Source organism: Cuculus canorus, chromosome 2 (genome assembly GCF_017976375.1).
Source record: "Cuculus canorus isolate bCucCan1 chromosome 2, bCucCan1.pri, whole genome shotgun sequence".
Lineage (NCBI taxonomy): Eukaryota > Metazoa > Chordata > Aves > Cuculiformes > Cuculidae > Cuculus > Cuculus canorus.
The window spans coordinates 58262436-58286951 of NC_071402.1; the positions used below are offsets into that span (position 1 = coordinate 58262436).

At 35.2% G+C, this 24516-nt stretch overlaps 1 long non-coding RNA gene across 1 annotated transcript in view; it reads left to right on the forward strand.

Annotated features, from left to right (window-relative positions):
* LOC128851352 (uncharacterized) overlaps positions 1 to 23711 on the forward strand; it is a 34467-nt gene extending 10756 nt beyond the window's left edge. The window contains exons 2-4 of the long non-coding RNA XR_008448713.1: positions 3198 to 3293; positions 6524 to 6592; positions 19512 to 23711. This is a non-coding gene — a long non-coding RNA (uncharacterized LOC128851352). The remainder of the gene's footprint in view (positions 1 to 3197; positions 3294 to 6523; positions 6593 to 19511) is intronic.
* The last annotated feature ends 805 nt before the right edge of the window (positions 23712 to 24516 follow it).

A 24516-nucleotide genomic window follows, 5' to 3' on the forward strand; every position in this document is an offset into this window, starting at 1 on the left:
TAGTGTCAGTGAAGTTCAAATACAAAAAAAAGTGATAACCCAAAATTGACTATCTGACCTATAACATTAAAGGTTTGGGTTCTGAACTGTTTTTTATTTCTTTTTTTTTTTTGGAGCAGGTGCATTAGCAGTTCAGGGGTTAGAGGGATTTACAAGCCTAATGTAAAGGAAATATCATAAAGATGCCTTGCCTTATAGTAAAAATCTCTCTAGTAAAAGACTAAGCCATATAGTTTTAGAAGGTATAGCTGAAAATAAATTGTAAAAATAATAAAAAATGAATACTTGGCTCTGTGCAGAAGAGTAGTTACTAGGAAAGAACAATACCATCAAATATGCAGTGTAGATATGTCCAGGTTCTAGTATATCTAAATTCCTACTTAGGATAATGTGCTAATATGTCCTGATTGCTTTGGTTTTGCCGTGCTTGGAAGCAAGTTGTTGATGGAAGTAGATATTTAGGAGTACTGTTCAATCCATCCAATTATTTATCCAAGGTGAGAGACATAGTTATTTGTTGTAAGAAAAGAATCAACTGTACAATAAAAAAAAAAAAAACAAATTCAGCTAAGTGAAATATAATGATATGAAATATAACTTAATATTAAATTGGAAGGCTGAAAGTAGGTAATTATTTTTAAATATGGCACCAAATTAAGGAACAGTTGGTATTTGCAAAGAACAGATGTTAAAGATCATTATTTTAACTACTGGCAATATTGTGTCTTATAATAAGTAATATATTAGCACAAAATAGTGTGAGAGCAAAAGGAAACCAATGTTGAAAATACTCACTGCTTTAAGGGCAAAATGTATTCCTGAATAATGTTAATTGAGATCTTAAAAATATTGTATGTTCCTTTAGTAATCTAACGAAGGCATGCTTTGTTCATAAAAGGAGAAAATAGAAATAAAGTACACCAAACTCCCTGAATAAATAAAGAAGATAAATAACTGTTAGAGTGACACCTTATTATGTAGTGCTAAGTGGGAAAGAGCTTCTCAACTATGCAATGGAGCAGATGACAAACATCGTTACTGAGAACATCAATATCAGCATCTAAGTTATACGCACATTTACACAGTGCAAAGGTACTGCTTCCAGTGAGAGATGTCACTGCTGCTGGCCAGCCAGGCAGACGAATGACATTTCCTGTATTCTGTTGTAAATATACCATTTTGGACTCCATAGTCCATTCAGTGGTGATGTTAAAGGTAAAATATGAAAATTAGTAAAGAATCTAGCTCACATTACAGGTAGCTAAAATACGAACGAGGAAGATAATAACGCTGTGGTAGATTCGAGAGTTGGAAGTGTGGTTGTTTTGTTTTAGGGTTTTTTTTCACTTATTTTCCTACAGATTGTCAGAAGGTAGACGAGTAGAAACACTGGTAATGGTCTGCCTTGGTCCTCTCTCTTCCTTCTGCTTCCCCTTACTCTTACTGATTTCTGTTTCAGAGGGCACATTTCTTTGAGAAGATACACAGCTTCTTTGTTGACGACTGAAGCAGCATCTTCAGTGCACAGATTAGAAAGACAGATGAACAAAAGGTCTGGGATTACGAATTTCAAAACCATAGGCTACTGTCTGGGAAAACCAAGACAAACATATCCGTGTGAATTAGAATAAAGGCACTGATGTTTTCCCAGTTTACATGGGAGAACTTCCCTTACTTGCACCTCTGTGCAATGTTTTGGGACATTTTTTTCAGGTGTTTTAAATTTCTTCTGGAGACAGAACTTGACTTGGTAGTCCCAAATCTGTGTTTTAATATTACTACTTATTACTTTTTTTTTTTCTTTTCCTATCAATAAAGACATTGAATCTGCGAAGATATAAAAAGGCAGAAGGAAAAAGACTTACAGAATGTAATTCATGCAGAAGTGCTGTATGTGGCTCATTTAGATACAGTTTTGACATATGGACTAAATTAAGACCTTAAATAGTGCAATACATCTTTTAATGCAAAAGAAGGAGTATAAATGGTACTCAATTAATGAGTGGAAAATGTAAAAGACATTCTGGAAACGCTATAAATTGCTTACTAAAATAAACCAGCAAAATTAATAGATAATGACTCTTGCAGCTCACTGTCATGTCCTCTTAACCACAACATCCATCAGAAAAAAAAACATTCTTACACACAGTTATTTTAGTTATTAAAGCTGCATGGGTGAACACTCAGATGAGGATAATTGAAAGTCTCTTAAATTGGCAACACAGAGGTAAACTGGGACTTTAGCTGAAACAATGTCCATCCTTCCAGCCCCATGTGTTCACACGTGCCTTGCTACTTCTGAAGTAACAGCAGCATTTGTCAGCAAGCTCATAACTCCTCAACATGAGGAGATGTTTTCTGGTCCCTCCTCCCGCTCCAGTGAGGGTCTATCTTCCTCGCAGGCTGCACGGTGTCAGCGTGTGCTGCAATTCAGTGGCACTGGTGTGACAGTTTTTCTTCGTGAGGGACAGGGAGGATGGACACAAAACAACAGGACAGATGGCTGTGTGTTTAGCCATGTAATGATTATGACAACAGGTTTTATTTCCTATCTTATAACTATTGGTGCTATCACTAATACCATCTTACGAGATAAATGACTTCAGGCTTCAGTATTTTTATTTCATGCTTGCAGAGGAAAATCTGATGAGGTGTTACAGTCATTTGTATTTCTGCTGTGAATGGTAATTTTAGTACTGACATCCCAAACCAATGTACAGTTCTGCTTTACGCAGTACGAAAGCTACATGTGATAGCTACCATCTCATTTTTATTACCAAATATCTCCTCAAAGAACTGCAGATTTTTTTTTATTTTTTTTTCCTTTAGGCAGGTCTGTATAATACGAAATTTTAAGAGTATTTATATCCTTTGATCTATTTGTATGAATATTATTTTTTTGTTGCGGTGTTTTTAGTTTCTTCTAAGGCAAGCAGTGCCTTAGACTTCAATGAAGCTTTTTGTCTCATTGTTCATTTTATCATTTTTCTGCTCTAACTAGAATTCTAAAGTGTTTTCTTTCCTACTGTTTTCCTTCTTGATGTTTGTCATACACATGGTACTTTCTGATTATCATTTTATGTGACACTATAACATTGTATCCAAGGTTGCTGGAATGCTCTTGTTTATTGTCTACAGATTAGCTTCTCTGTGTCTAAACATTTCTGACTTCTTTTCTCCATTAATTCTTTTTCCAGTCTGTTTTGCACACTGTTGGAAATGATCATTCACTGATATTTCAAAGAGTGACAGAAGAAGATAGAAATTACATCAATAGACATACAACAGGTGTGGTAAGCCCTACCTTCAGACTGAGAATTATGATCTGCAGCTTCCTTAGTCTGAAACGTAGAAAATAATAGAGGAAGCCTTTTTGGAGAGGAAATGTAGGCTCCACCCTTCAGTAAGTTTCCAATGAGAATAAACATCAATATCTTTTTTCAAAGCATTTCGGATTTGGCAAACTCATCTTTTCACTAAATTTTTCTCGAGCAGAAATGTTTACATAATTTTAGTAATTCCATAGGCTCTGTAATTCAGCTACAGTGGACATTGGTGTTGTTTTACAGTGATGGTGTCCTTGGCAGAGAACAAAAAGGATGTTTTGGGGAAGGCAGGGGTGCAGTTTTCCGCAGCGATATCAGAGCAGTCTTACAAATTTAGAGAGAAACAGTAAGTTATGAGTTTGTATAGACATTCTTGGATATAACATCTAGAGACAGAACTATCAGAAATTAAACTGCTGGTGACAAGCCTACAGAAATATGGATTTATGGAGGTTTTTACGTTTTAATACTGCTTCTATGTGCTATAGATATACATATTTTTGGTTTTTTCATCCTTGTGCCTTTTTCTCCAAAGAAAACACTGAGAAACCTGGTCATTTAGATGTGTTTGCTTTCTTACAACTGCATATATTTACAAGCCTGAACCTTTCCATCTTAGTTTATCATAACCTGTTTAATTGTATTGTTTGCTTTGACTAAAGTTTAACGGTTTTACATTTAAACCAAACGTGCATTTCTTTGTTTATTCTGGGAGATTTATGTGTCTAACTAACATCAATACTGTTTAGTCTTTCACACAATCCCAGGGATAAACAGTGCAATGATTTAGGTATAAGTTGGCAGTGTGACAAAATGTTATTAAGAGCAAACAATGGAGTCAGACTCTTGAATGTAGAGGAAAAACAAACTGGTTTAAAGGAAATTAAAATATCATGAGGGTAACATTACAAGCAAGTAGACAGAGATGCATAAAGAGCATTATATCTAAACGCCGTTGAACTACCCACGCCATAATTGTGAGATTTATTTTTAATATGCAGGTTTATCCATTTTAAATAAAAGACTTCACACAACTCCCAAATGCTTGGGTTTTGTTTGGTTGTTTTGTTTTTTTTTTTTAAAGATAAATAGCTGCTGCCTCTTACAGTATATCCTAAAGTGCTCTACATGCACAAAAGTTACTATCACAGGTATTTGAGTGAATTTATACTTCTCATTGGATTATTATTTATGTCTTCCCTGCAGATATATGACCCCTCTACAACATATTTTTCTTCAGATTTAACAGTTTTTTTCCTAATGAGTTTGTTTCTTTCTTTCTTTGCAGTTCTTTCCCGTAATAGAATATTTTTAAAACAGTGTACTTCAGTGACATTTTGCAGTGGAGATTGTGTTTCTGAAATGTTAGCAGAGCAGAACTTAGGAGATAATATCTTGTAAAGGTCGGAGTAGTCTCTATTTTTCATGAAGTAGTATAATAAGAAACAACATGATTGGCCAGGAGGAATAACATGGAAATGGTAGCTACTTGTGCAGAAATGAAAAATGGAGGGAAACAAGTTGAGTGACCTTGTGCTGTCATACGTGTGACATATGATCACAGATCAATGACCAGTTATAGCAGGATACAATCACTTGCCCTTGTAGCCTGAACTTGCTGTTACTGATGGATGTCAGTTACTGTTGTAAAGAATAAAAAGAAGATGTGGATTGATAATAAATAGATGAACGGGGAAGAGAAATAAAAGATTGTTGTATAGAAGTCTCCAAACAGTATGAATCCTTGGAGAAGGATTGTTGGCCCAGCAAGAGTCATATTTGCTGAGTTTACTTTCTTTTTTGGTGTGTGTTTATGTGCAATTTCATGAAACTTCATTTTCATGTCAAAAACTGTTTCACATTTATGTACAACCAACCATGCTTTCTGAATTATAAAAATAAGGATGATTATGATGAAAGAATGATTGAATTGAGTGCTTAAAACACAGAAGTTAAACAATTAAATAGCTTAGCAGTGCCCTGCAAAGTAAAGAAAACTTGCATTGCCAATTAACAAAAGATCACATCACGTATGTGACGAAAGCCAAATTGTTTTGTTCTGGGTTTCAGTAGACTGTTTTTTTTTTTTTGAACTCCAGTATTGTCAGGGAGATGAGTGAAGCTTTGTCCCAAGATCCTCTGTTGTCTAATCTATCAGTTGTGGTTTTGATCCAAAACAGAAACCCCATAACTGCTGTAATTTCTATCTGCATTCCATTTTAAAATCAGAACAACAACTGAAAATCAACTCAGGATGTGAATATTTATTTGTTTCTTCTGTGCAAATTAAAAGCAATCCCAAAATTAATGACCTAGTTTAGTGAAGTATTCAGTGATGACAAAATATGTTAAAAAGATGCAATGATATAGACATAAATATTAAATATATGAGTATAGATATAATGATAGAAATAAAGACATAAAAATTAAGATATAAAATAAAATCAACATTTCTTCTATAGCAGAGAGTTTTAACCTCCCATGCTGATCTACATGAAATCTCAGAGGGCAGATCAGAATAGCTCAACAGTCACTACTAAACCATATTTTAATGTCCAAGACAGGTTCTAATGCTAAGATTCTAAAATCTTTTATATTTTCAGCCCACTTTAACTTTAGTCTACAATGCCTGCCTTACTTTTCACTCTCTTGAACACCATACACAAAAAATATATTTTATTTCAGCATAAAGAAAAGCTTCCCACTTGAATGCTTTATATCAAACAAAATACCTGTCCGTGTGATTCTGCTTGCTGAATATAATCATAAAGCTATGCATATGCTTGTTGGATTTCTTTGATTGAGCAAATAAGAATTACCATGAGCAAGGGCTATAGTCTGGCTTTAAAATGTTCTTATGGGTGATTTGCACATTATGTCTTTGGCTGTCACTTGCTCTTTTCTCTAGTGGTTATTCCTTCTTTCTCTGCAATTTTTATCCAATACAGGCAGCCTCATGCAGGGTCTGGGAGATTACACCCTCTGTCAAGCAGCATTTCTCTGTCCAGGAAGATGCTGTATAGTGAGCCAGTTAGGAGGATAGATCAAAATCTATGCTATTGTTGGGTTTCCAAGGGTACTTACACTGTCACCAAGTGGACAATGGTTTTGAATATTTTCTCTTATTTTACTTTTAATGACCTTTCCCTGCCTGGGAGGGAGACAACTATGTCTTTTACTGTATTCATTTTTTATAGGAAATTTAACAAAATATGTGATCCAAAAACTAAGATGAATGAATCATGGAAGTGGACTGCCTTTATCATGTAAGTGGCCTGTTATATATACAAGCGGGCATCTGGCTGTATTCACTCTGATTTACAATGCTAAGCCTTTTTACGGATGTAAAAGCATTCCACCAAGACAAATGGAGTGGTAAATATAATGAACTAAATACTCATTGTAAGAGAAAATAAACGATGTCAGAGTTTTGCTGAATAAGTGAAAGCCCCATAAAATAAAACTTTACCTTTCCTAAAAGGAAAAATAAAAGGTTTTCTAGATAAAACAAGCAGTGAGGAAGGGGTAAGGATGGAGGGAGAGGGACAGCCCTGCTGGGGTGAAGATTCATTTCCCTCCCCCTGCCCCAAAAAGCAGCTCAGCAAATGGTGGCAGATGTCACTCTGACAGTGAATATGGCAAGCAGCCATCTCAGCTCTGCTTGTAACTTCTTTCACAAGACTCAAGCTGCTCTTTCCACTCCATTCAGCATGTTTGTGAGTGCTGGGTTTGTTCAGAAGATAAAAAAAAAAAGGCAAGAGCTCTAGAATTCAATAGAAGGTCAAAATGGCAATCTTTTTTTCCGGGTCGGGCTTCCTTTTATACTGTGACATCTGGCACCATTACAAAGTAGAGCAATTCAAACCACCAGCAGGGAAAAGTGGGTTTTCTGTTTTTCGTACAGCAGAGCTACAAATTTGACAACAGGAACTAAGGTACCCGACCACTCAGCATAGCAACAGATTTGCCACACTTGTTTGACAGTTTCATACAGCAACAAATGTAATCAATGATTAAGTTAAAGATGTCCATCCTTCAGCAAAGCCACCAAAAAAGGAAGAGAAGAAATAATTACACTGATGAGTTTGCACTTCATTTTCAGCCTGTTACAGCATGAAACACTAACAGTTCCAGGGAGGCTTGCTGCAGAATACATAGCACGCCTCCCCTTCACCAATCTGGCATTTTAATATCTGTGGCTAATGTAATTGCCTTTTATTCTGCATTCCAGCATATTTTACTTATAGATAAGGGTGCAACCTTCTTAAACCATTTAGAATAGTAAAGCAGTTACTGACACTAAACATTTTTGTATATTTGGCCATTTTTAAGCTTTACTATTCACATTCTTCTCCATTTCCCACTATACTTAAATAAAGCCTAATTTTTCTACTGCCTGCAAATGGGAGAGCTGCACAGTTAATACATCTTTTAGATACATTAGCTGCAGGGAAAACCAGGTCTTACACATGTAATCTATACTTGTTAGTGAGACTCTGCTCAACAGTGAAACAATCTATTGTGCCAAATTGGACTGAATCTCACTTTCAGGGGACTTTTACAGCTTTTGTTTTTAAAATCTTTCCTCTGTGAGAATTCAGTTTTCATTTTGATTGTATAAGCTTTCTTCACAAAATATACCTGGCTGTGCTCTTTCATTCAAACAGAAAAAATGAGCCTTGATGAGGTTCAGCAGAATTGTATGTTCAGTATCAAGATCCCTTCTCCATTAATTAGAATAATCATCTTCCTAATATCACAGATACTATGCTGCCCTCGGTTAACTCAACATTTGCAATAATATCCCCTTCAGGCATAAATCTCACCTTCAGCCTGAGAGACTATTCTAACATGTCGCTGACATTTTGCTATTGGACTGATTGTCAGCAGATGATGCCTTTCACTTGTAGTGCTGAGTTATGCGGACTTCAAATCTATTGCAGTTTCTCTCAAACTGCAGATTGTTTAACTGACTACTATATAGTTATAGAGGGCTTCTGGGTAGATTTATAATATAAAATATAAGCCCTTGAATAAACATGAATATCACATATACCCCTTATAGAGACATGAGCCATTTGTTCATGCTTTGATGTGGAAGGATTGCACTCAGTGCAGAATGAGTTGGATCAAGGGACCTAAAAGCTGAGTTCCTGTGACACTGTAAAATTCACTAATAATCAGAGTCCTAACTCTACCAATAATAGAAACTGTTTTTTTTTCTTTCTTTTATATCCTCAATTACAATTTTTAATTTTCCAGAATTGTGATCTCATGAAAATAATGTGTTACTAACTTGGTTCGAAGGGGCATGTGCAAAGCTTTCACCCTACTGTGTGCTAGCTGTTGTCTGCCAGTGTTTTCTGGTTATATCATCTGCAAGAAGACGTGATGCTGCTTTCTCAGCACAACTCTCGATACTAAACAACATCAGTTGTCAAATAGATCAACAGCATCTTAAAAAAACTGTTAGGAGACTTGCAAATACTTCCTCATCATCTAGATTGTTAGAAAAAAATTATATTCCCTTACTGCTTATCTAGAAAACTTCATACACCCTTTCAGGAAGAAGACATCGTTACAGAGAGGTTATTGCTGTTATAACCTGTAACTTGAATCACTGTAGCTAGGGGTTTTGTTTTCTTTTTTTTTTTTGGTTTCTTTTTAGTCGATCTGGGTACAACCTCTACAAAGATGAATGTAAGTTTGTTCTGGTGGAACTTTACTGTAAATCCACCCACTTTATAGCACTATATTAGGTGCTAATACATAACACTACCACAGCTGATATGGGACCTGGTTAACAGAGATTGCAGAGATTGCATCACTTATTTTCTCACAAAAATGATAGTAATAAAGATAAACAAAATCTTCCACGACTAACTATAATCTCATATTTAGTTTTCAGAATAAGTCAGGCTGAGCATACACTTGCAAATACGGAGAACAAAACTGAATTTACCCAGATATGATCTGTTTATCCATTCATCTGATGCAAAGGGTCACACTGTCAGGAGTTTATTACAAGCCCGTATATGGGTGCATTTGGCCCTTACTAACATGTAGGGTCAGTATGATGGGCCACCTGAATTATCGACAAAGGTATGGGAATGTTTTTTATTCAGAATTTGGCAAGCATTGATAGATTAATAGATTTTAGAGGGATACCATGACTTCAGGTAGATAAATCAGTTACCAAGTTGAGGAGATTACATTTTATTTAGTACAAGCTGTACTACAACTAGTTTATAGTAACCAAAAGTCTTAATTTCAAATGACATCTAAAATAAATGCAATGTGCTCTAATGATCAACTTAGTCTAAGAAAAAAAAAATATCTTAATATAATGCTATGCTCATTTATTAACATACATCTTACCTCTTCGGAGGTACCCATGTAATCTCAGTTTAGGATCAGCGTCAACACAAGCGTGTACTGTACTTTAAGAGATTTGCATTTCCTATTTTTCCCTTGAGGCATTTACCTAATGGAACTTTTTATTTAAGAGTCAATACTCATTGCTTTTATTGTTTCATTACAGTATACAAATTCTTACAAATAATTGTCAGTGAGCTGTGAGAAGAGGATTAAAAGTATCTAGCTTCTCCTTTATGATAAAACATTTCATGACTTTTGAAAGTGACAACTTCCTTAGAGAAAAGAAGCTTCAGGATACTTGCTTTGTGCACTTATTTCACATTCAAAATGACATTCATTTACTTTTGCTACAAAAAAGCCTACCACTTCCTGAAAATGCTGACAGAATGTGAATCATACTCCAGGCTGATAACACACTTTACTGTTCAATTCAAAATGCACGTCAACCAAGATAGCACTTTATTATGTTCTTTCATCAAGCCTTCCTCCTAGCTATTCCCCTTTAAACAGTGGCCTTTTAAATGCTCTGTAATGTTAAACTGGTTTGGTTAGAGCAGAAGAAGAGTTCCTGACATGATCAATAGCCCAACACTCATTTTTCAAAAAAAAAGTACTTTCTTTTACAGGCTTGCACCTCCAGATCAAAGACACTGAGCAGAAAGTGTAACCCAGACCTTAACCAAAATGAACTTCAATATTCAAAACTAAGATTACCAACACTAGTAGTTATTACAAACTGTAAAGCAGAAATGCTGTTCAGCAGATGAATCACATTCAGAAGCTAATGTTAAAATGCAGGGATTGAAAGAAATGCATTTAATTTATGAAAATAAATTTATTTTGAATGAACTTTTACAATTATCTCTTACTAGAAAAGTGTACTACAGAGCTTTCCTAGGTATAGGATCATAAGGTATTTCAGATATATAATTATTCTTTGTTTATTACATTTCTAAAAAGCATTTTCCTCTGCCTCCTCCACCCCCTTAATTATACACTTACAATGCTTTGTTTCTTTCAGGAAAACCCAAAGCTATGTGCTTTCACATGCAGAAACATTTTTCTTATTCACTAGGTTAGATAGCTACGATTATTGTGGGAGTAAAGGTAATGGTTTGTAGAAAGCCAAGGCAGAAAATCTCAGCTCAGATGTTTAGTGGCAGGTAACATTCTAAGGGTAGGAATAACTCTTATCTCACCCTCAGAACAAAGACAGACAAGGTTTCCCCTCTTTAGTGTGAGAGAAACACACCTGCCTGAACAAAATTTTTTTTCTACTAATTTGTTGTAGAAAAATACAATAATAGTCATTAAGCTGACTTTCACTGAGAAGGAAAAAAAATACTGTATTTCTTTGTTCTGCATGTGTAGAGTAGCAGTCATACGCTGTCCTCATAACAGAAATCTGGGACAAAAAAAAGCCTAGTTTCACTGCGGGCTTAAAGCCAAGCATTTTATGCAGGCTAACAATAGAAAATTATTTCATAGGCACAGGGTTTGCCCTGACCTCACCCAGAGGCTTGAAGTCATTCACATCAGCTCCCTGTTCCACTCTGTCCTTTCCCTCTTGTGCCCTTCATTGACATTCAGAACACAAACATCCTTGACTAAATTTGATATTTACATGAACCTCTCTCTTGGCTGCAGCTAACAGATTTCCAGTGCCTTCAAGTACTTAGCCAAAACCTCAGTACGAAAAGTTGGAATTCTGAGACCTGACATAACCAACATACTGTGAATTTGCCAAATGGAATAAAAATATTGTAGCTTCATCAAAATGGGCTAATCGATTTTCCGCATTTAAGGGCATATTACTTGTAAATGAGGCGTAGCCTTCAAATTTCTGGTTAATTTAGCAAAGGCCTTTGGTGCCATGAAAAACTCCCCTAAAATTTTAGCTCTCATCCGAATGCAGTGGTGAGTCACACAGGTTGCATTTCTCAGACCTAACAGGGAGACTGTTAGTGAAAGAGACTTACTTTCCTCACTCCAGGAAAAGGAATGTGAAAAGTGGGATTTCCCAGCTCCAAAAGAAATAGCCTAGGACACAGGCACTTAGTCATAAAATCTGATACTTGATGGAAACTTCCTCTTTCATGTGTCATATAACCCTTCTTTCACTGCCCTTAACTCTCTAGGAGTTGTACATTTCCTGCATGGAGCCATGGCTCCAAGAGAAACTTCTCATGGGTATCTTTGGAATCCAACCAGCCACTGACTATATGTAATGAGTCCAGGCCTCTAAAGGAAAAGGAGTATCCTGTTCCATCACAGTCCTTTGTAAATTCATTTACCTGTTTGAAATTTGTGTCAGGATTGTAGTAGTGCACAATGTAAGTTTTACACAGCATATGGCAAAATAATAATTCCAAATGTTTAAAAAAAAGATAAGTCTTTGTGTTGTTGAGAGTTTGCTTCTTGATTTGAATGGTTTTAGTTTGTTTACATTTAAAATCTTCCTGTTTCAATGAACTTGGAAAATCCTGAAGTATGACAGCTTCCTCTTTAAGGGACAAGTTTTGCTTTACAAAATATTTCTATTTTTAACAGGTAAAGGTATCATTTTTATGATAATATTTCATAGATATTATTTGCTTCCCAATAAAATGTATTTTGCTAAGTCTGTAGAAGCAAGGAACAGTTAGCAATCAACTGTATCTCAGCATGCCACAGCTAAATTGTTTCCTACGTGGTTCAGTGACAAAGAAAGACTGAAAGCATAACTAGATATCTTAAATGTATTCCTAACATAGATTTAAGATTTATTTTAATAAGTGGGTATGTTTTATCTCTGCAGATTTTTATAAGTAATATGTAAGGCATAGTTGGAGATTTTTATGCACTCTCCCATCCCTTTTTCCTTATCTTTCAGTTAAAAAAAAGGAAAAAATTGATTTACATAGCACATTAGCTTTTCTTTTATAAATTTTCCTCTTAGCATTCTGGTTGTTTTTACCTCATCTCCATTTCTAGTTTTATTTAGCTTCACTTCAATGAAAAGGTCTTAACTTCATGGGGCAGAAGCGGATCAGTGAATTGGTGACTGTTTTGTGTGCTGCAAGTTTTCTTCTGTTTTGAGTTATCCAGCATGGTTTTTTGCATATTCATATTGCCTTTTACACAGCATTGGTACAGTAATTCAAACACATTCATAATACATTCAGCAGCATTTTCAGAAAATGCTACTATTCATAGCGATAGTTCATGCTAAGCCTTCGGAATTACCGTGAAAGAAAAATGTTGTGTTTTTTCAAATACTACTTGGAGCGATGGCTATTTTATACTGAAAATGGAACATCTAAATGTATTTTATGATATCATTTCTCATTTTCCTCATTTATTTTGAACACTATCAGGAGGGATCATTGATGAACATATAGAGTAGAAGGCAAATACTGTTCTAATTTGCTCTAAGGATTGAGATACACTCCTTACAGTTGTAGAATCATGCCTGTGGTGTACTTCAGTGGGAAAAAGATTAGATTCCAAGGAAAGTGAAAAAGGAGAGATACATATAGGTCTTACTTTTTACACCTATATGACACATGTGATGAAAACAACAGATAAAAGGAAAACAAACAGAAGTTCAGAGTCTGCATCTGACCTCTGTCATATCAGATTGGTTTGCTGGGGGAATAGGGGGTGAGCTGAAGTTTACTAGGTGCTTCATCCTTTTAGATATTTGAGTTGCATAGAATTCAGTGTTGCAAATTAAGTCCTCCTGACACACTTCATTCTAGGCTATTCAAAGTAGAGATTTATGCAGTTAGTTTTGTTTAGTTTAGGGGATTTTCAATATTTTCCTGCTTATCACAACATCCACTAGCCAGAAGAAGAAACTTTATGCTAAAAATCAGAGCCTTATTTTTCAGACTGGCCATAATTAAACATTGAAATCCTTTAATCAAGATACTGTTGAATTCCTGTTTCTGCAAGACTTTAAATAAAGACTGAGAACTGTTCTAAAAGAAATGTTATAACTCCACTAGATGTTATCTCTGTTTACATACTACAATACAAAGTAACAATGTAAAGTCTTAAGAGAGATATAAGAATTACGGCAGAAAATATATCACCCTTGAAATTCCAGAGTTTAGACTGAGTGATCAAAAATCTAATCCAGTGGCTGGGAACTAATTACAGAGTATGAGTGCCTTGCCATCTCTTTTTAACTAGTCAGTCTTACCTTTGAAGAGAGCTGTAAAAGGGATTGCAGAAGAGGCCTTCCACATCAGGAAAATAAACCTTTATTTAGGGAGAGGATGAGCCAATACTAAGACTGATCTTAAAGCAGCTTTTCAGCAAGACTGAATAACTGCAATACTGAGATATCACCACTGAAAATATGGTATATTTAAGAAGGAAGATTTAAAATTCTTCTAGATTTCTTTTCATAGATTTTTAGCTAGTAATTTTTTTTAGCTGTATAAACTTATTTTAATTCTGTCTGACTTCCATATGTATACATTTTTAAGTTCCTGAATAGTTATTTCTTCCTTCAAGAAAGCATCACAATCTTTTGTGTGGTTGGTTGGTTGGTTGGTTGGTTTTTATGCCTAACAGAGCTCTCACAGAGGAGTAGCAAACTCTGAAGTTCCTTTCTAAATTAGCTATTGTATGCAAGAGAAAATATCTTTGCAATGGAAGAAAAGATCAAAACTGTATTTGGCTTCCCTATCACTGCTTTTGCTGTTCATTTTGGTAATGAAGGAATCTTGGCTTTTGTTTATATGGAAGACAGAGGACCCCAGAAATATTTCAAGTAATTGTCTAACTGCAGCAGAACTTTAAGGAACCCTAACATTCTTAAACTTAACAAAAGTGGTTGTTAAGGTGAACATTGTCCTCCAGAAGATTGGAAAGAAAAATGGATGTACGTGATCCATATCTTACAAATTATTAGTCTTTAAGAACAACGTGGTACCTGGCTAACTGGTATCACAGTATTTGAGAAATGCTATTTAGAAAGACAAGTGTATTTAGTTTGAAATTCAGTTCTTAATTCTGAGATTGCTGTCTGTTATACAACTGCTGCTGCTTCAATACTGTGCACTCAAGTACTTTAAAAAATACAAGATATTCCTATGCTGAGTTAGTATTATTATCAAGGTTAAACAAGAAAGATGGAAAAATGAAAGAGCAGCTGATGCAGTTGCAACACTGTCAAAGGAGAATGCAAATCTGCTTCTTGTATAACTAATTTATTTTGTATTCAGGATTTAGAATTTACTGGTGAATCTTTTTGTCACATCATCCATCACAGGCTGGCACTAGAGAGAAGGAAGATAGAAAAATTAAATCCTGTTTGTTACTGTAAACTAAAGAGCATGAACAACATCCATCAAAGACATACAGATGGAAGATAAAAAAGTGTTAGCCAGAGCCAAGTGATCTATGCTGATTTTATTTTAAACATTTATTAAAATACTCTAAATGCATATTCACTTTCCTTTGCTCAATATTTATTGCTATTTTTTTGCTGTCGACTGGAAACCATAAACAGTGATAAATTAATTATAAAGGTCTGTAATTTCATTCTTGCTTGTATAAATAAGTTTACATCTCTGCTAAAGTATTATTTTTTAACTCTGAATTAGTAAACGTGCAGCCTATGCCAACTGCTAAGAAAGGTATTCTTTTTTTGCTGAGAGTCACAGAACAAGGCATCTGTCATTAATGGAACATAAATACTGCACAAGGGATCCGTGACAAGCTAGCTGCTTCCAATGGAAGTCTTTCCATTGATAAGTAGGCTTTGGATCAAGCTGGAGATCAAATCCTATGTTGGTTCAAACCATAAATATCTGAGCTTTTACTTACAAAGAAATACAGCTATTTACTTCTTAAGAGGTGGTCTGAACGCCAATTTCCAAATTGGAGGTAATTCAAGCATACCCTCAGATTATGCAGTATCAAAATATACACCAGAATTACTTGTATTTCTTTGTAGATAAAATTGCATGTTGTAATATTTATGATAGCAGTGGTACTGGGCCTTAGACAGTAAGTGCAAGGAAGGGAGAAGAATGTAAAGACTGTGCTCTGACACATAATGTACTGCAGGAAACCTCTCACAGAGAAAATCCAAATGCACAAAAAAAAATTCAGAGGGCCAAACTCAAGCAGCTCTACCCAGCATTCGCACCGATAAAACTGAAGGGTCTGCAGAGGATCTGTTTTGGCTACAGGGGAAAGAAGTGTTTTTGAGATACTTCACAACTGAAGTACACAAAAAAAGAAGTTAGGAGGTTTGAGGAAGTTTGAGGAGGGTAAGTTGAAGTCAAAGAGCATGTCATGAGCTTAGCATATGTGCATGTTAATGAAAGGCAGGGGGACTATGTGGAAACTAAAATAAAGAGACATGGGAAGAAATTATATTCATTGTAGCCTAAAGCAATCTGATACACCTACAAGGGAGGAAAACAAAGCCATGTAAATTCATAGACTTAGAATTAGTTTTAACCTAGCAGGAAAAGATCTGTGTATCAGCACAGTTAGCATGTTAAACTTGATTTCTCAATGCAAAGAAGTTGTCTGAAAAGCTAGTAATTTTCCTATTACATTACAAGATGGTAGACAATAATATGAAAAAAACGTGTTGCTATAAATTAATAATTAATTATTTTGAGTACAGGACTGATTCGTACCACATTATTCCAGATTTGTGTCAGCAAAGCTCCATTAAAATCCTGTGCTATCATAGAGTACATACAGCCAGCTGGCTGCAGTACATTTTGTTTGCAGCAAAAGAGTTCATATCTCAGCAAAAGCTGGTTGCTGGCATAGCATTCTCTGTAAGAGACTCCTAAGTCTGCAGTTGTCTGCTCTGCAAGGTCAGAAATAATCCCTTCAGCTTCTTCACGGACCACAAAGCATGGGCCATGTGAGAAACTTCAAGATCTCTCTTTATGCTCAGGGATAGAATGGGGATTCATGTGTTAACCCAATTTAAATTCAGGCATCTGAGTTAGAAGTTGTAAGGTTCTTAGATCCTTTACTGAGAGTTGAATCATTCTCTGAGAAATCTGTTAACTTAGTAGTGTAGTTTCACAAGAAATTGAGATGAATTAATAGCTTGCTACCTCCAAAAGGGAGATAGAAATATCCTACTTCCCTTCTTCTGCTGATTCCAAGTTTCTCCCCGTACAACCCTTCCCAACCTTGAGTCATATCAAGCATTGGCTGTGCAGAAAATCAATTCAATAAAGTAAATCTGGCAGAGAAAAATAATATGAGAAGTAAGTAATTTTGTATTGTTGTGGCAAGTCAAATGGATTTATCAACCTCTTGCTTTCACAGACTTCGATGTGTAATTACCTTCAAGAGCAGATGTGTTAGAGCAAACACAAAAGAAGTGGGATTGCTGCACAGAGATGAGAACAAGTGTGAGGTGAGAAGGAAGAATTGGAGAGCAGAGAGGGAAGATTAGGGGTGGAAAAGGAGGTAGATACCTCAGCCCCCTGCAGCAGCAGCGAAGTTAGGATGTATCTGTTGTCTTAGTGAGCTGTATTCAGAGAATGGATTCATTCTATTTATGTCCTAGCCAATGTCTATCTTTTCTTTCGCTTTTAATATGGGCTAGTTCGGTTTAAATAACCAAACAAGAAACTTCTCACTCACTATGCCAGTTCCCATTTCCCAGTTTTTAAAACACTTCTATATCAACAGAAGGAAGCCTGAATTGTGCTTGTGTTTAGTCACTAATTCTAAACAATAGAATTTAAAGATCAATATCTCCACTGCCTCCCAGAATGAATGGCATTTGCTATTTTACTTAAGAACTTTTATTTTAGTTGTGCTACTGGGGTTAGAGATACTACTCTGCAGTAAGAGAAACTTAATCCAAAAAGACTGACACATATAGAATATTGTAGCAAACTTATTCATATACCAATAAAATAGAAAAAAATCTACTTTTCTCTGCCTAAACTTGCTTCCCTTCTCTGTGTGAGATTTGTGTTGTTGATTTTCCTTGTGAATTTAACAAATAAACAGAAAAAAAAATATTTTTCAACTGAAGTGTGAACTCTGGCTTTAACTTCCAGTTTGATCTTAACTTTGTGCGTATTCACAGCTAGAGACTTCTCACTAGATTTAATGAGCACTTCCAACTTGAACTATCTGGCCCGTGTGGTGTTCCGGGTTTGAAATCATGAGCTTGATTGTTGTGTGCTTCTATAGCAATCACTCTATATAGTAACTTCACAAAGGATTTTGCTTAGGAGTTGAAAACTTTAGCTAACATCACTGTGAAAGCAAACCAAGAGCATGGATAAAAGACTAATATTGAGATTACCCTAAACCATACCAGCTGCGGTGGACCTCAGCAGAGCTTTGGAATAGCCAAAGATCAGTAAAGACCTTCACCAAACTACCTTAATGCAGACTTAAGTCTAACTCCAGAAGAAAATTGTCTTTCTGAATCCATTTAATTCTCAGTCGCTTTGAAGTTTCCAAACATTGCTAGTTCTGATGATGGATCTCCTAATAGAAACCTGCCTTCCAGAAAATGAGCAACTATGATTACTGAGGCCATTTTACACATGCTGTGGAGGAGGTACTGGACTGTGGAAAGTATACGTCTTGATCTGAATTAGACAGGAATCAATGAACTACAGATTAATTTCTTTCTATACATTAGAGTCAAGTGGACTCTTCAGTCCAAAAAAAAATGAATTTTTTTAAAAAATTGCTAGCATATTTAGAGAATGGTTTATTCTGCAAATTCATTTCAAAAGACTAAGTAAGGAATTCCTGTTTTGCATGCAAATAATAGCATCTTTTCTATTTGCTTCATAAGTTGAAATATAAAAATTTGTATGTAATGGGGATCGGATATCAGGCAGTTCACTGTTTGGTTTTAACTGACTTGGTTATGCAGTTAGAAAGGTACATCTATGGAAATACAGTTGACAAAATGTTTTCCTATTTTAAAATATTGTTTATGAATATCTGATGAAAACGTAAAATGTACCTACATGACTACAGACCATTCTTTGAATTTCAAGAGGTGAATCAAAATTGTGCTTTCCAGTGTATAAAAGGAACTGATATATGTTAGTGATAGATTTCAGATCTAAAGAACATTTTATAGCATTGAGGAGTAAATAAAAAATTGTAGCATGGCTCATACAAATGATAATAAAGTCATAGAACAAAGTTCAAGGAAATAAGATTAAAAAAAAAAGATTATAAATGAGTTCAAGAGATTCCTAGGACACAATTGTTTCTCAACAAGAAAGAGATTGATGGATACGATGAAAAGGTGAAAAGCTGAATTGTGGGAATAATATAAACCTAAGGGGGCTGAAAAAAGTGTACACATGCTGAGCTGCTTGGGCACTTTGTATTTCCAAAGTGTCTCATGTTCACTAACCTCTGATAGAATTCTTTATCAGTTTGATTTGATCGTACTGCAGGGTGCACTGTGCCAGACTTCTGCCGGAGCTGCCCATTGCTTCAATGAGAGCTGTTAGCTAGAAAGTGTGATGCTGTCTTTAATTATTTCCCTTAAAATACGGAGCCCTATTGTGTGTATTGTGTATTATTTTTATATAAGATTCAAGCTTTTGAGAAATCCAAGCATGGCCAGTTTTACTGAGGCAGTCCTAGATTTTTTGTATTCCATTTTAAGGGAAGTTTTCTCTTTTTGTTTTTATGGGAAGCTTAATATACTTTCATTTTCATTTTTGGGAGGCGAGATGCCCAGGATGTAGTAACTATTACATGTTTGTTCAAGTCATGTCACTCTGGTAACTCTATATTGCACAGTCCATTTTTACCAATTTTGTGTGCTTGCTGTGACAGTTACTGTTTGAAGACAAGTTTGCAGGTTTTATATTACCCTAATACGTCGTCAACCTGGCCTAAAAGTAAATTACTAGAGAAGAAGAATTCGTGCAACACCTTTCCTGCTACCCATCAAGAATAAGTGAGTAGTGGAAATGTACATGTGATTTGTTCTTTCTCTTCTCGCTTCCTTCACTTTCTGAAAGCCAACAGATCCTTCAGCAAGCTCCAGTGCTCTATCCAGGTCCTCTTTACACTGTGGCAAGCCACGGAAAGTTCAAAGCTTGCATATCAAATGACAGTAATTTAATACATAATGCTGAAAAGTACAGTATTTCTTTTCATTTTTTAAATATTCTTTGTTTCCTAGGTTCACTTCCCTGCTGTTTCCATCTGGAACATCAGCCGAACCATAAGAATGTCACTTATGTTTTATTATCTAGATTGTGTTGTCTGGTTTCAATTGACATGTATTCTGTGAGGATATTCACACACACTTAGATTAGAGACTTCATGTTCTTTTCAGTTACAGAAGTAACAGAGGCCACATTTAAAATCAAGAGAGAAATTTGGCAAAGGAAAATAGGGAACACATCCTGTGTTTCTACCCTTTCACTTGGTTTCTTCTGCTTTATCTACACCCCTGTCCAGACATCATCTTTATGTTAAATGATGAATTGAACACGTGAAAGTCAAAGAGCTTTGTCTATTTGTTTGTTTGTCTGTCTGAACACAAGCATCCCAAAGTTTTCAAATCATTCCACCCTTCTGAACCTATTCAGTCTGGCTATCACTTGAACTCTCTTTCCTGAAAGGAGCTTTGTATGTATTTCTTGAAGTCTCTCTGGAAATACAGAGAGGAAAATGCCCCTCTCAGTTTGGATTCACTCAGTGCTGAGCAGTGTGGTTGTCATCCAGTAAAGCATTTAAGGTCAGTTTATATTTAAGCGTAACCTTGTTGAAGTTAGTGGTGTGATGCATGTACTTAAATTTAAGCTCACAGAAGAGTACTTTACTGGATCACAGCCAGAGTACTCAGCGACTTACAGGACTAAACTCCTTCTCTTCTTTGACACCGGCCTAAGGCAAGGTACACAGAAATTCGTGAATATACATCCTTTATAGTATAGAGGCTAAATACAGTATTATTCTGAGGATTACTTCATATTCCATTCAGTAAAAGACATTATCCAGTTTCTTAAAACGCTTGACAGTTGTGCTGATAGCGAGGACATTACAATTCCAAAAGAGTCTAACTTAGCCTGTCATTCTCTTTTGAACATGCTGAATTTTATGACTCAGGAGATTCAGGTCAAGTTGGTGTTCTGAATGAAGATAATTTGTTAACACACTTTTAAATCCCTGCAACGTTCTGCTGACAAAGGCTAATTTAATACGCAATGGATTCAACACATCTCCACTGCTGGTGTACCTTTTAAATGAAAGTGTATTTCACAGTTTAGACTAACTTGAGCCATTTAATTAAATGTCAAGTGCTTCAGACAGACAAAGTTAAATATTTCGGTAGCTATGCAAGTTTTTTTTTTAAAGTTGGTTTGGATAGTGAGCCTTACTGTTCCTCTTGAAATATGAATATGTCTTGAAAATTTCTGTTTCAGAAAATGCATAATCAATTATAGTCAATAGTTGACTTCTGCTGAGTGTGTTATTGACTTGGCAAGATACTTAGTATGTGGAATAGTCACTGCTGTAAGACTTATGAAATTAATTCAGTTAGATGACGAGAAAATTGCTTTGAATTTGCACAAAATCTGGCAGGCTTGGGAGTTTTGTGGGGGTGTTTCTGTGTTTTGCTTTATGTTTTTTGTGTTTTTTCAAAAAATTTTCAAACATATGTTAAAAGTACCCAGTGCACTGTCTCCTTCAGATTAAACCAATTATAATGCCTATAAATTAAATAAATTTATTACTAAAAATATTGGGATTTTATTGACTGTTTCACAGAATATTTAAAAGTGATCTCAAACCAGTCCAACGTGAATATGTTCAGCTATAAACAAGGGTTCACTTGAGATACATTCCACTCATTATTTACTTGATTATAGAGCCTGGTTTGATGGGATACAATCAGTTTTCTTTTCTCAATGGCCTATTGAATGATGATATTATTCAGAATTCCATTTAGATGATGCAAATGACCTAATCGGCTTGTCTTCTGACACGTGAATAACTGAACTCAAATGTCAAAGCAAACTTCATAAACAAAATCTCTCTTTTATGCAACTGAAATTATTCTATGGGAAGCTTAGGAATATTATTTATGGAAACTGATTTTTTTTCTCTCACTTATACAACATAAGTATACACATCCTTACTCATGTCACATGCTAGCATTTCAGGATTTTGTATTCTAAGCAAAGAAGAAAGAAAAAATGCATAGCCAGTAAGTAAAATGATAGTAAATTAAAATCACAGCACAGACCTTTTGGTTTGATTTCTATAATAAAATACACCTTTGTTCAAAACTCGGGCAGTTCTCAATGAAGAAAATATTTCTTTTCTGCTTATTCAAGTGCTGATCATACTTGCTGTCTTTCAAACTATGAATTAGCATGAGTATAGTATTAGTAGAAATAACTACAGCAGCTCACAGTTATGTGTATCACACACTGTGATGTGAATCACACAGATACGTCAACATTAACTTTAAACTGTATGGCTTGGTAGCAGTTCAATTTTGACAACATAAAGATTCTTGGGAAACAGCTACCTGTTTCTGCTTATGAAGCCTGTCTGGGTATCACTTAACTTGCCTTTTTAAGGTACTTTATCCAATGTTCAAGGCATCTAATGAAAAATCGACAAATACAGATTACACGTCCTGCTTTCATGTCTTGGTTACAATGTGGCCTTCCACAAAATGATCGCATAAAGTTGTTAGCATAGCCTTCTAGATTGTCTTGGATACCCAGAGATGATTTTCCAAAAGAAAATATTTGAAACCACAGTCTGGTCCTTGCTTGCACATTCGTTTGGTGGCATCATGAAAAAAGTCTTGATAAGTAGTGGTGAAATGTTGCCAGCTACATGTTTCAACTAATTTATTTCTTTTTCTTAATGTCATCCTTAGTTAACCATGAATGAATTATGTTTTGAAGGAGTTCTTAAGCCGAGGCAGAGCTAATCAAGGTATTTCAGCAAGAGCAGTAAGTGAAAGCAGCTATCAGCGTAAGCAGTGTTTCATCACAAGTGATCCCACAGGTTGCCTGTATTTTATATTTTAGGCAGATTAACTTTTACCAGAGGAGATAATGTTCTTTTCATAATAAGATTATATTCCTGACATATTACATATCTTTTTTTTCTAGCTGAAGATCAAGACTGAAATGTAGTGATCTGCAACAGAAATTATACTTGAGATTCGTTGAAGGATATCAAGAGAGCTTGGTCCATTGCATTTATAGCATTGGTGTCATAGATATTTTTCTTCTGTTTTGGATACTAAACCTACAGACATCAGTGTAAGAAACATTACAGACTATTGTTGAAAGCATTCACCGTTGGAAAGTCTGTGACTTTGTGTTGCCGTGCTCTCTTACTTCATGTCAGTGAATATGAAGTAATCTTCCTGTAAGCAATGCCTGCCAGCAGGGAGATTCTTAAAGACATTGTATGATCTGCTGTAGCCATGCATATGAATCTAACTCGAAGATAGACTTTTCTAATTTGAATTCATATGCTTTCTTTAGTCAATGTAATGAACTGGTTAGGGACATGTTTTTAAATTAACTGAAGTCTGAGATTTTCAAGAATGAAGATAACAGCAGTTAATTAAGAATAAATAGTGAATATATACAACTGGAATAAAATTTGAAGTAGAAGTTCAGTGACGTCAAATCTCCATTTTTCATACAGTTATAAAATTTTAAATATTAAAGGGTTAATAGACTGATGTTTAATTTTGCTATAAAAGCTGTGAAAAAAAAAACATTATGAAAAATATTTTTTATACTGTGGTATTATTCCATAGTTTTAGAAGCTATATACTAACGTAAACACTGCATTTATATTTGATCTGCCCATATCTTCCAGTTGCCATTCTTAGTCCAGTTTATTAACTTCTACTTGTAGTCAGCAGCCAAAGATCATGAAACATATTTTATTGTTGTGTATATAAATTTTTAAGCACATACACATACATGAAATAATACTTGTTGTCTTTACTACAAAAAACATTCCAAAGCATTCAAACTACAATAGAACCTATTACATAAAATTCACTTAAAATGCAGCCTCTGAATGGTGTATTGTGTCTGTTTTCTTCTAACACATTTTTGGTATTTCCAGTACCCTATTTCTCTCAATTTTACCTGAAATAGGAGTAATTAATTTTAAGACGCCAATATGTTTACAAAAGCAACCTTAGGAATCAGATAAGAAATTACCTGCAACAGCCAAGCTGTGTCATCAACACTTTTTCACTGCAGCTTAATGTTCCTTTTACCATAAATCTCTGTTTTACACGCTTCAAATTGTCTTGATAATCAATTCTACACACTTCAAACTTTTACCTCCAGTTTTTCCTCCTCCTGTAATATATTTCCATGCTGTCAGTCAGATATTCTATGTTTCCTTGGTGTTAAGTTTTTAAAAGGAGGTGTAAAATTTTCAAACAAATCCTTAAACACGTAACAAATCAGTTAGGTTTTGCAGCTGGATTTTCAACAACATTAGTAATAACTTCATGAATGTTTGGACTCCATCTGTCATTGCTTTGTCATTGGTTTTTATTTGATATTGAAAAGGAGAGGATACTAGGAGTATAAGGAGTATTTTTTTCATTACTGAAATATATTTTAGTGTCCTCAAGAGCATTCTATTCCCTGGTTTTGGCAACTAAGTAGCAGATGACAAATTAAATTATGATGAGACAATTTCTCAAGCCAATGCAGCAGGGAGTGCCTAAAGCAAGAGCTTCTTTGAAACCCAGAATATAAGAAAGGTTTCAGTTGTCAGTCCAGTAAAACTGGATAAACTCAAGTAGCAAATCTGCACACATTCC